The sequence below is a fragment of the Cynocephalus volans genome, chromosome 6 (genome assembly GCF_027409185.1).
Source record: "Cynocephalus volans isolate mCynVol1 chromosome 6, mCynVol1.pri, whole genome shotgun sequence".
In the NCBI taxonomy this organism is placed as follows: domain Eukaryota; kingdom Metazoa; phylum Chordata; class Mammalia; order Dermoptera; family Cynocephalidae; genus Cynocephalus; species Cynocephalus volans.
Genome location: NC_084465.1, coordinates 50,625,079 through 50,638,342, shown reverse-complemented (window position 1 = coordinate 50,638,342; position 13,264 = coordinate 50,625,079). Strand labels below are relative to the sequence as shown.

Sequence of the window (13,264 nt, the reverse complement as noted above, 5' to 3'; positions counted from 1 at the left end):
GGTATTATTTAATCTTTTCAATATCCCTCTGAGTTATCTCTACTATTATTATACCCTTTTACCTATAAGAAAGCTGAAACAAAGGGGGAAAGGGGCTAAGTAACATGCCTTACCTGGCATGTAAAAGGTGGTTCTATGAGTAAGAAGCCATGCTCCCCATCCTGGATGGTGTGCATTAAATGCAGCAGCCTCCTGGCATACCTGAGGGGGTGGCAGAGGTTTGGTCTTCCCTAGGAAGGCAGTGGTACAGGGCGCTCCCAAGCTTTGAATACACGGGGTTCGTCTCCTGGGAGTGTGCCCAGCAGGCTGCGCTGTAGAATGCATTTAACCTGGTGTCTGCCGCACCAACTGTTATCACAGCTGTTCATTATTATTATTGTTACTCCTTTCTTTTTCATTTCATACGGACCTAAACTGTTCCTTGGGGGATACAGGAAGGCCATTAATATGGCCTCCAGAGAGGACTAAATGCAGCGTGATGGAGGACTAAGTTGAAGATCAAACTAAGAAGGGCAAAGAGCCCTGGATCGGCTCACCTCTGAAAGCAGGGGAGAATCCCAAGGCAAACACCCTCCAGCTTTGTCTCCACTTGAAAGGAGGGGGAAAACCGAGCATGATCCAGGAATTGTGGCAGGAGCAGAAGATCCATCATATGCAAAATTTAATGATATAATAAAACACTTTCTAGGGTCTGGGAAATGCTCTTTCCTGGCTGGAAGAGGGATCTAGCATCTCTGTGGAACCCTATTACAATATATTTATTACAGATTCAGAGATTCAGATGAACCACACGTAGTCTCTAAGTCTTATCTTCTGGCACCACCAGTAATAAAATGAGATCCACTGAGATTTTTCCCTCCTTTAAGTTCTTCTTAGGAGATAAAACGGGTACAGTCAAATGTGTTGGTGAATTCATTATTTTAAAATTAAGCCCTTTGGAAGCAAGTTTAAATGACAGCATCTGGTGAATATAAATCTTCCTGTTTTTCAGTCCCTTCACATTGCCTTTTTCTGTTCTTTACTTCCCAAGTCTGTCTGTCTCTCTCTCTCCACTCCCTGCCCCACTCCCCGCCCCCCACACACATGTACACACATGCTCAGCATTTCTGAAAACATTAACCTTGGAGTAAAGTCTCACATATTTTATTCAGATGAAACCCCTTTTCTATATGTGGAGATCTATGTTAGAATGAAGCATCTGAAATGAGGTCCTGAACAATAGTTTTGAAATCTCCTGAAGACTGTCCTATCGACCCTAAACACAAATTCCTTAATTAGTGATCTTGTATATAAAGAAGAAAAATATAATTTTGTAATGCTCTACTCTATATCTAGTCCCAATTACACTTAAAGCAGAAATAATTTTAATCATCCACTTTTGGCTTTTATAATTTAATTCTGAATATTTAAAAATTTTTCTACAAACAATGATATGTTTAGTTTCTAGAATCAAAAATATTTTTTTATATATGACATTTTATTATTATAATTTAGAGAAAGGTTGCCAAGAGTTATTGGTATTTGTGATTAATCTCTGACCTTATTTTTCATGTGTTACTTTTATATGAGGCCGGATGATACTCATACATGAAAATTTCATATTGTTGGCCCTGCACTCAATAAATTATTAAAGTGATGTGAATAGGAACGTGGTGTTCAGGCTTTCAGCAATTTTTACCTTTTTGTTCTTTCTTTTTTAAAGGAAAGACTATCTTGTCTATAACTCATCATAACTGTAAAATTTAAGCAAAGATTAGTCTTTAAAAAAATCATTTGGGGAGACTTATCCCTCCCAACCTTCTACAAGAAGTTCTAAGAATGTTTTTCTTTTGAGGCATGGATGTTAAGCTTTTCTAGGCTGAGAAAAATAAGCCTAGTAATTCTCATAGGCACAAGTATAGGCAAATACGTTACAGTAAAATGCACAGATGCCTAGAGAATAAACAAACATCTGATTTCTTTGCAAGATAATCAGGTGTTTAAAGCTTTTTCACAATCAAAAAGGCCTATAATTGTTTTGTTTCTATCTATGTTTTCTTGGGGTTTTTTTCTTTCTTTCTTTTTTTTTTTTTTTTTTTTGGTTTCTATGTTTTCTTGGTTTTGTTTTTTCCTTTTGAACGTGAAGTGTGCCCCATCCATCCAAAATGTGGTTATCTAAAAGGTAACTAAAGAAAATTTGAACTCATGTAATAAATCACAGGGTAACCCCTAATAATGCCCCAAGCTGTTCAAAACATAAATATATGCTTTTGATTTTAGTTTTACATAATACACCCTTAAAATTTTAAAAATATTTTTATATTTGCAACAACTATGTGCTTGTTCAAGAAAATGCCAAAAGTGACATTGCTGATACTCTGTGTATGTTATATATCTGTTTGTAAAATGAATAATCAACATTAATAATTAATAATTGATAGAATTCCTATAGACATAATTAAACTGAATGTAGCTGTAAAAATATTACAAGATTTCTAAAAAGAGTTTTTCCATAGTTTTTATTCTTTTTTGGTACTTTCATATGCTCATCTCAATATGTTTAAACTAATTAAAAACAACTTTCCTAAAAAACCAAAGAATTCATTTAAATATACACTGAGTATATTATACATATGGTATACGTATGATTAAACTAACTATAAAACTCTATAACTAATTTATATTAAACAAATAAAAATTCTCATTTACTTATGTGTGTGTGTGTATTTGCTCAACTCATTTATTTATTAAACAAATATTTATAAAGTTCCACTCTTCATACTGGGGATAAAATGGTGAGCCATTTGTACATTTACAAAACTAACCTTTGAATAATTGTTCCTATCCCTTTTCAGAAGAATCCCTATTCCATATTTCAAAATCCAATTCATAAAATCCAGAATTTCTACTGCTAACATTGAAATTCACAAAATAATGAATTGAGTGATACAATAGAGAAATATTCAGGTAGTAGCACAGCCAGATGTTTTTCTAACATCTTATAACTAAATGACTTTCTAAATTTTTAGATTAGAATAATCACTAAATAAGAATATAACTTAAATGACATTTACATTGATAAATGGCATCTGATAGTTATTTGATAAATTATACAAGAAAGAATAAATGCATAGCTAAATTGTAATTATATATAATATTTCTATGGATAAGATGGAAAATGCTGCATTTTATATTTTACAACATGGCACTTAGTATGATGAGTCTTAAAATCCCTCTTAAAATAACAAAGTCTCTTGCAGGCTAGTATAAATTTGCATTGTCAATACAGCCAGCCATAAGACAGTTTTTCCAAGAATAAGGATAAAGAAAATCTCCAGGTGTGAATAATCATCAGGAAATGTCTTGAGGCCTAGGAGTATAGGAAAAGGGTAAGTGATTAGTTATCTAAAGATTGTTTAAGTAAAAGGATTTTTGCAAAGGACTAAGTATGCTTTGCAGCTGTGGTATACCTCATTTTCTGGTACAGGATTTCTAAGCAAATCTTAATCCAGCCTTAGCACATATTTGTTTTTTTGATCTAAATTCTTAAGTTGATCAGTTGATTTTGATTTGTTGATTTGATCTAAATTCTTAAGTTGAAGACTTGGCATAGAAAACTAGAGTTGGATGAAAGGCAAACACATATAAACACATATATCGCTTGCAAGTACCCACATTTGTATACAGAAAAGCTTATTTAAATATAATTCTAAATAGAATTAAAAATTTTGGTTAAAATATCTATTCAACATAGATGGATTTATATAAGTGTCAACCTAATAAAAAATTACTTTTTCATCAAATAATGAGTATTTGGTAGAAATATTAGCCAACTAAATTCTCCCAAAGATCATTTTACTTCTATAACTAAAACTTCCAATCACATGAGAAGATTGTTAAAATTCAGATTCCTAATCCCCTCAGGGATTCTGATTCTGTATGATTGGAATCAGCATGTTTAACAATGTCCACCTCAGGTGTAGTTTGTGTAGGTGGTCCTAGGGTAGACCAATTACAGTGATATGAAAACCTCCAGATTGATAGCTCCTGGGAAACAGAATTTCCAGTGAAGGCTATCCTGGGACTAAAAATTATAATTGAACTGAATTGAGACTACATTAAGAATTCCACTACAGTAAAAAGCTACTTTGCCTTTTATTATACAGCCGTTTCCTCCTAGTACAAATAATGTTTAACAAGATGAGGATGTAATGGGACACCTGTTCTTAGGGGACCTCATGTGTGCCAGCAAATTTTCTCTGACTGACAAGGACTGAAACAAATCCAGAATGAGATGAGCAGCCAAGGTTGCAGCAGATTTGGGGTGAACACTGAAGAGCAATGTCAGAGCACTGTGGTGACATTCTTGGCAAATAGGACCACTGTATGTCCTGACTGTGAATTAATAACAAAGAAAAAGAGCTAAATAATTCCTCAATTGGCAGGTGTACCCTTAAAGAATATTTAGCAAACATTATGTATATTATGATTTCAATACAAAAAAAAGTTGGAGATGAGGAGATGAAGTTAGCAAATCTAGTTGTGGGGAATCCTCACCAGATGCCAGGGTGCACCCCTCTCTTTTCTGATTGCTATTAGATCATCAGAATTTCAAGAATTTACTAATGAACCAACATCAAGTTAGATGGTCTGTGGTTGTTGCTGAAACCTTTATTGTAGTACATCTCTTATCTATGAAATAAAGAAAAAGTGCTTAGTGACCATGTGTAAAATTTTAGCATCATGGCTGGAGAACTGAGCTACCTTCCAGTGTCTAGGTAATCTCATTACTTCTTTACCTACCCTGAGCTTCAACTTTTCTCTAAAGGTACTTGTGTTCTACATTTTTTCATTCTGAATAACCTTCTTCTTGGAGAAAATAAAAACAGAATTTGAATAACCAGACTTTCCCAACATCCTCCAACATCATACAGTAGATTCCCATTATTTGCAGTAGTTATGTTCTAAAAAGTCACCACAAACACTGAATTAACAAATATTGAACCATTGCTCCTAGGGTACATACAGGGTTAGGTTCCCGCAAGCCTCTGTTCGCAATGTTTTCATCAACTGATCAATACATAACTTTGTTTTATATGGGTTTCTGTTTATAGACATCTTATTTGATACATATACAATTCATTATCATTGAGTTCATGGCCAAGAGCACCATAACTCATGCCTACAGGAAGTTATCTAACACCCAGATTTTCTCTATAAGGCACATCACAGCCTTCAGCACTTCAGCATTACAATTGGGAGTTATTTTAAACCATGAAATTGCCAACAAAAAGCACAATGATTTAAAAAATGCACAGTCTATAGACTGTGAAAAAGACATTTGTTTGCAGTAGGAGAGCTGAAACAAGAAAGCAGAGTATTTGACCTTAGATGGGAAAATGCACATCTGGCAACTTAGATTTTTCAATGCTCAGCACATGTCTTTGAATGACTGTGAAAGTGCTACAGGTATGGATTTTGAGGTGACAAATAAATTTTAGCCATCAGGTGAATTCACAAATAAGGAACCTGCAAATAATGAGGATTGACTGTGTCATCTGTCCCAAGGCAAAGGACCCATTCATTGCTCACCTCATGCCAAGTGTATTAGTTTGCTAGGACTGACATAACAAAGTACCACAAATGGAGTGGCTTAAACAACAGAAATTTATTTTCTCATGGTTCAGGTGGCTGGAAGCCCAGGATCAAGGTGTCAAGCTGATTCAGTTTCTTCCAAAGCCTCCCTCCTTGGCTTGCAGATGGCTGCATCCTTGCCATGTCCTCACATGGCCTTTCCTCTGTGTTTGCACACGTCTGCATCCAAATTTCCTCTTCTTATAATGACATCAGTCATATTGGATTAGGGCCACCCTAATGACCTCATTTTAACTTAATTAGCTCTTTAAAGACCTTATTCTCCAAATACAGTCACGTTATGAGGTTCTGGGGGTTGAGGCTTCAACATATGAATTTGTGGGGGGATGCAATTCAGCCAATAACAGTGAGCAATGCCCTTCTGTCACACATTGCTTTTTTCCATGCTTCAATTCATTGCAGGTTTGGAATTCCCAAAAGCTTTCTTCAAGTTATGCCTCTTGGTTGTGTATATCTCTTTCAATCCTTTTTAAATGCCTTTTAAAATCCAAGCTGACCAGGACTCTCTCCCCTTTATTCCTCACTGAAACAAGTTACAATATTATAATTAGGATTGACTGTTTAGAGACTGCTGTCCCTCTTGAGCCCTATAAAATTCCCTTTTGGAGCTTCTGGTTAGAGGATCAGACCCTTATATAGTTTCTCTGCATCCTAAGCATGTACGTTAGGCGGCGTACTAAGAATTCCCCAGAATTCCATCCAGGCCTCCACAATCTGCCTCCAGTCTGCCTTTCCAGGCTTTCCTCTGACCCTATGATCCTGCATACCTCCATATGTCCAAGACGGGAATATAAGGATTGCTTTCCCAGTTTCAGGCCTTTGTTCTAGCCAGCCTCTCCAACTCTCTCTGTTGAAATACTTCCAACCCCCACGGCCTCATCTAAATGTTGCCTCTTCCAGGATGCTCTGCCTCCATTCAAGCCTTCATTCTCCCTCCCAAGAGCTACAATCACTCTCAGGTCTATGAAGCTTACCATGTTCTACCTTAAAATAGTTGTGTAGACATCTGATATCCCTTGGTAGGTCATAAGCACCTTGGAACCAGTGGCAATGTCTTATTCAACACTGCATCCCCAGGCCACTGAGCACGGTCCCTAACAGGTTACTACCAAGTGTTTTTTAAGGAGATATGCTCTGCTTTTAGTAGAATTTAAATTAATATTAGGTCAATACAGTTGGAAGTCCCTCATGACTACTCTATCTTCCTGCCAATTTTGTGATAGCTATTAGAAAATCATCATCTACGTCTGCCATCTGGCTGGATGGTTTATTGTTGATTCTCACAGGATGTCTTATTTCTGCCTCTTCCCTTAATCCTATCCAAAAGTTATCCAATATGCTTCCACTTCATCTAGCCCTACTCTCCTCCCTTTTGCAACCCTCTCAGAAGTAGACCTTGAGGTGAGGAAGAGGGAACATCAGCTCAGAAGCAAAAGAAGTGATAATTGGAAGGGAGGGCAGCCAATAAAATGTCCTATATGAAACATGCTACCATAACCTTGTAGTAAAACTTTGGAAAACGGTATAAACACTTGCCTCAAAATTATCCCCCTCGAGGGTCAAAGGACTTGAGGTATTTATACCCTTCCTTCCTGGGTGAGGACTGTTCCTGGGGGGAGTTCATTCCTGCCTGCTTTGTGCATGGGCAGGAGCAGAATGACCTTCCAGAGACAGTCCTCTGCACAGAGATGCAGACCTTGCTGTTAGAAGCATGCTGGAGCTTCTATGCTGGAGCACAACCAAATGGCAAGTTCAAGGGATATGGGCAGTGACGTGCTGGCAAATGTGCAACAACTGCCTCTTAGGGGCAAAAGGCCCTGGTTTACAGTGTTTTATAAATACTACAGACTCCCACCATGGCTGATTCCAAGCTTCCAATTGCTACCTCACTGGATACTGAACCTCAGCAACATGCCTTTACCCCATCACAGAGTATTTTCCCTTATACAAATTTGGAAACATAAATAATATTAAAATGTAGTACAACAACTAAGAAGGGATGAATTTTGAGTGCTTATTACCTTTTTCAATATAATTTAATTATAATTCTGAATAATTTAATTTTTAATTATACTGTTTAACAACTGGCTTGCATATTCCTGAAAATTTAACAAATGGCACTGACTGAGTGTGGGAGGACACTAAAGTATCTGTTATAGTATCTGTTCTTTTTGAACAAAATAGAAATTTCTATGCTGTATTCTAATCATGCATTTTATCCTATCTGTGGGGCCACAAACAGGATTGTCCACAAGCCCAGGTTGCCTGCGAGCTAGCTGGAGACGGGTCCTCTTTCTAACAGCAGGAGAGGGTGCACCGCTATGCTTCCCATAGAATGGGGGACGGAGAGTCTTCCCCTCGTGGGGACTGCAGCATTCCTTAGGCCCTAAGGTTTCCACAGGCTGGGCAGGTTGACCTTCCAGAGAAGTCTGATTTCTGAGTGCCTGTGCCCAAGCAGATGGATTATTCCCCCCCTCCCACTGACAAGACTGTTTTTTTTCTGTAAAAAGGAATAACCAAAAGAGAGGAGAGTGTCCTCCACTGAAACACAGACCTATACCAAGGCTTCCACAGCACCCTGGCCCCTGCCCAACTTTGCCTGGGATGATGAGAGGCAGCATGAACTTTCTATTTTTATTGCTTCTCGTTCTTTAAGTTTTCCCAATAATGCCTACTCGAAGACCTGATCTATACCATAACATTGAGGAATTTGTCCCAAACCCTTTCAGGCAGTTGACAACTACAAAAGGACTCACCTTGCATGACACTATCAAATCTCAATAATAGTTAGGATATAAATTACACTGTTGTATTAAAAATTTATATTCACTCTGTGTATCTTTTCCACTGTGGTTCTTTGTACTTCACATCTGGTGTCCTCCATAAAATCTATTTTTTGATGTTTTGTTTTTCAGATTATCTAGGCATTTGTCTCCCATTTCCTCATATTCAGTACAAATCGCATGCCTGCCAGAAACATTATTTCTTGTTTCCTGAGATATACTTTATCCTTTGCAGGAGCCCATTATTCTTGTAGCTTAAGCCATAGCCAGAAACTCAAATCCTGTTTTTCAGTACTTATCTATGTAGCCAGATGAGCATATCCTATATCTCCCTTTCTCTTCCAAAGACAGCCCAGCTTTCCAGCCTCAGAACCACAACTTCCAAAGGTGACATGGAGGGTCCATGTAATCGTGATGTTCATTCATCAGGCACCTTGAGCTAGCATATACTGGGCCAGCACATTGAGGGATATCAGTATCTCCTCCTGTTGCTAGGCAACCATGCTTACTGGCAGCACAGGCTCCAGTTATTCCACCTAGCGGTGGAGGCAGCATCTATTCACCGGTCAGCAGCAGCAGAAGAGGGCACCTCACTGACTTGAGGATCCCACTAATCTAGAGGCATAAAGGAATTTCAGGACAGCAACAAGAAGAATGTTGACCTCACCTGCTCCTGGACAGAATCACAATCTTTGAAGAAGTAATCATACTGGGAGGGATCCCACAAAGAACAGCATTTTAACCTATATACTTACCTAACCCTTTAACATATAACGACTAGCAGCTGAAGTGCAGAGCTACAGACATCTCCAATCACAGTGGCTACACCAGAAAGGAAAAGCCATCAGCGTGACACATTTCTCTAGCACAAGACCTGGCGCAAAAAAGTGCTTGGTAAATGTTTGGTAAATAAGTGAATGAAAATTCTCTGCATCCCAAGTATTTATGTTAAAGTACATTCTGGTCTCCTGAATTTCCTGGATTTTTAGTTCATCTGTAATCATATCTTATAAGTGATTAAATGTCCACATCTTTTGCCTCTGATCTACTGCTTCTCTTCCCCACTTCCCATTCACTCTTCAGTCAATTCCAATCAGCTTCCACCTCAAACACTCCACTAGCAAAGCTCTCACTAATCCATTAATGACCTCTGTGTTGCTAAATCCAATGGCATTTTTAGTCCTTATCTTACTTGACTCCTCTGTACCATTCTACTATCTCTTCTCTTAGCTTCTATGAGCCTCATCTTTTGTTTTTCTCCTACATAACTGGAAATGCTTTCTTATCCTTTTTTGGCTGACCCCTCTCCAACCTCTAAAGGCTAGTATTTTTTAGGGCTCTGTCCTCAGCCCTTTCCATTTCTTATTCTATTCCAATCCCCAGGCAGTCTCAGCATCTATACATCTACCTGCCAATAGATCCCAAGTCTCTCTCCACTAAGTTCCAGCTTAGCTCCCCATAAGTCCAGACACCTACTTGACATCACCACTTGGATGTCTCAGTGGCGGTTAAATTCAATCTGTCTGAAACTGAATGCATAGCTCATTTATGTGATAAACATTTATTGAGCACCTCCTCTATGCTAGGCACTGTTCTGGAGCTGATAGACATCAGTGAATGAGACTGTGCTACTACTGACCTTACGGGGCATAAAAATTCTCTCTCCACCTGCCCCAATTTGATCCTTTCTCAGTGTTCCCCACCTCCCTGAATGGCACAGCCATCCAACCAAGTGCAAAATACAAGGATCAGAATCACCTTTAACATTTCTCTCTCTCTCACACTTGTTCTCTCTCTCTCGCCCCCTCCCTACCCCAGCCATATACATTCCCAATATTATCTCGTATATATATCTGAAGTCCGTCAATAGCTGAAGTCTGTTCATCTCCTCTCTTAGCTCCCTATTCCAAGCTTCTATCATCTTGCATGAATTGCTTCAATGGCTTCTAACTGGTCTTTCAGCATTCACTCTAGTCTACCTCTCCACAACACAGCCAGAGTGTTCTTTTCAAAAGGTAAGTCTGATCATGGGACACTCCTTATCAATCATTCCCCCAGGTTAAAAGCTCTCATTAGCTTCTCTTCAATCTTTGGATATAGGACAAATCCTAAGCAATGGCCTACATGCCCTTGCTTACTGTTCAGCCTCATCTTGAACAATATATGTTGTCATTGTCTGTTCTATCCACACTTACCATCTCTCTCTCCCATTATAGAACCTATGTATCTGCTGTTTCCTTTACTGGGAACATTCTTACACACACACACACACACACACACACACACACACAAACATACACACACATTCACTCACCTCTGCCTACTAAAATTCTATTTCTTCTGCAATCTTAGCAGATAAGCCTTCCCTAACTTTACATATGTTCACTCAGTTTACAACTATATTCTTGCTTTGAACTATTTCCAAGGATATCTGTCAACCAATTAATATCATCAGGGCCGAGCCCGTGGCGCACTTGGGAGAGTGCGGCGCTGGGAGCGCAGCGACGCTCCCACCGCCGGTTCGGATCCTATATAGGAATGGCCGGTGCACTCACTGGCTGAGTGCCGGTCACGAAAAAGACAAAAAAAGAAAAAAAAAATCATCAGAAGTCAGTGTAAGAGACTTCTAAACAATCTTATATTCCATTTGTTCTCCCCCCCTTTTTTTAACTTGGCTGCCATGTTCCATCCCAGGTTTCTTCTAAGATTTTATCCCTTTTTTCCCTGTGGTTTTAAACATCTTTCTTATCTTTATTTTATCATCCTTACAGATATGTTAATGTGTGTATTCATTGTCCTTAGCCTCAAATCTGCTTCTGTAAGTAGATGACATGTACATAATAAATTAACTAAATATATGAATGTGACTGATGGAAGTTGGTACTCAATAGATACTTATCAATCAATGAGGTGAAAGTCAGAAAACCTGGTCTCTAATCCCTGCTCACACTAACTTTACTAGGAAGATCAATTTATTTTTAAAATAAGGAGATTAGAGTGATTGTGAATTGGAGGCCTCCAGGCCAAATGTGGCCCATGGTCATGCTTTGTAGGACCCCACAGTGTTTGAATAAACTTTTGATCTCGTTGCCTTTAGATGGGGTTGATACTGTGTTGGTTGTGCAGTCACCATCACGTCTTACTTTCTTACCCCTGGTAACTTCACATATGTATTGCTGGCCCTGGAAGGCATTTGGGCTTGAGGATCTGAAGGATTATATGACCTCTAAGTTTTTTTCCAGCTGTGAAAATTACCTATGCCCTTATTTTATGGAAAAAAAGTTATTTATGAAATAACAGGGAAATTGAATTTAATTGATATCAAAACGTAGAGCAAAGTATAACAACAGATAACCTTCAAAGTTAGCATCCAGGTACTCTGAGGTACAAAGGATATTTGGGCAAATTTATTTCCAAAAGAGGAAAGAATGGCTTAATACTTATGACATCTGGAGATCAGAATTCTAACACAGAGATTAAAACACACATGTTAAAATGGTCTCATCCTAATAGGCTCAGAACTGCAGGTTATTTGTCTGCATTACATAAGACACAGCACAATCTGCTAGTCCTGGCAGCCTCTGCCCAGTAAGCAGACTTGGGATAGAACCAGAGGTAAATGGAGATACATTTGGCATACAGAAACAGCCCTCCCACCCCATCCCACTGACCCTCACTTTTGTGTATACATTCTTTCTTATTTTATCAAAATTCTACTGCCTTCATGCAAAAGCTACTTTAGAAAAACCCCAGTTCCTATATTTTAAGCCTCCCAGGTGTGTTTTTTAAAATACACCTCTAAATTCTGAAAAACAATCTTAATATCAAAACTTACCCATATACTGAATCGCCAACTATAAAGCCTATAAAATAAAAAAAGTGACTATATGTGTCACTTTAATTCTAATTCAATCATTCTTAAATTTCACATTTGTATTTCTCAATAGGTGAAAAATTATCTAAAACCTAGTCCAACCTTATTCTATAAACAGGAAATATTATAAATAGGGATGTACAAATTTCTAATCATAATTGAATTATCTGAATATGCTGTGTTTCAGTTATTCAAATATTGTCCTCCAACATAATTTTTTTTAGATATAGGAATAGTAGTCCAAGACTCTTGAAGAAGTGAATCACCATGTAAGATTACAGTCATCTGTGAGGCAACAGTGTCTAAACTAGCTTATAAGGAAGTGTGTCAATTAAGACTCAAATGTCATCTGGATCTTTCTAGAGCAGTTTTCAGGAATGGACACAGATTTTTCTCTAAAACAGTTTAGAAAAGGTGATCATAAAGAGAAAACTTATTTCACTACTTTTCCAAATTTTTATGAGCTAAAAAGACATTCTCCTGAAGTTTTATAAGCCTTTGTCTCCCAAAGATACTAAAGAAAAATAAGTAAGGAGTAATTTTTGTAGATACATATTATTTTCTATATGAAAGAAACAGAAAACTAAAGGAACATGTCCAATAAACATATGAAAATATATAGCCCTCACTAATAATGAAAAACCAAACAGCAGTCAATATCAATTTTTGTCTATCAGAATGGCAAAGATAAATACACACACATAAAGAGAAAATCCAGTATTGGAATATGGGCATTTGTGAACACTGGTGGGTTGGTATATCCATTCTGTTAAGTAATTTGTTAATTTGTATCAAGAGCTTTAAAGTATTCATGCTCTTTGATCTAGTAAATTATACTTGTAGAAACGTGTCCTAAGGAAATAATCAAAAGATGCAGTCAGAGATTTATGTTCAATACGATAAGTTACAATGCTGTTTACAATAATGAAAAACTGGACCAGCCTAAATGTTCAATATTAAAGAACGATTATAT

The 13,264-nt window shown here is 37.6% G+C and overlaps 1 protein-coding gene across 2 annotated transcripts in view; it reads right to left on the bottom strand.

The window, feature by feature from the left end:
* Positions 1 to 13,264, bottom strand: part of RELN (reelin) — a 466,847-nt gene that overhangs the window by 406,971 nt on the left and 46,612 nt on the right. The gene's annotated exons all lie outside the window — the stretch shown is intronic.